Raw genomic sequence first — 625 nt, 5'->3', positions numbered from 1 at the left:
AATTTTCTTTGTATAAGTCCTTTGTTTCTCTGGTTACATTTATTCCTAAACATTTCTTCCTTTGGGTGGCTATTGTAAATGGTATTGCTTGCCTAAGGTCCTCTTCATTGTTGCTATAGAGAAATCCAACTGATTTTTGTATGTTGATCTTATATCCTGCCACTTTGCTGAATCTTCCGATGAGGTCTAGTAGTTTTTTTACTGAGTCTTTGGGGTTTGCTATTTTTAGGATCATATTGTCTGCAAATAGAGAGAGTTTTACTTCCTCTTTGCCAATTTGGATGCCTTTAATTTCTCTATCATGCCATATAGCTCTGGCTAAAACTTCCAGCACAATATTGAATAGGAGTGGTGATAGAGGGCATCCTATTCTGGTTTCTGTCCTCAGAGGGAAGGCTTTCAGTTTCTCTCCATTGAGAGTGATGTAGACTATTGGTTTTGTATATATGCTCTTAATTATGTTGAGGAATTTCCCTTCAATTCCTACTTTGTTGAGTGTTTTTATCAGGAATGGATGTTGAATTTTGTCAAACACCTTTTCTGCATCAATCAATATGATCATGTGGTTCTTTTCCTTTTTCTTATTTATATGATGGATTACATTGATTGTTTTTCCAATGTTGAA

Source organism: Chrysochloris asiatica, unplaced genomic scaffold (assembly GCF_000296735.1).
Source record: "Chrysochloris asiatica unplaced genomic scaffold, ChrAsi1.0 scaffold00066, whole genome shotgun sequence".
NCBI classification, from domain to species: Eukaryota; Metazoa; Chordata; class Mammalia; order Afrosoricida; family Chrysochloridae; genus Chrysochloris; species Chrysochloris asiatica.
Note: the sequence above shows the minus strand (reverse complement) of the source record.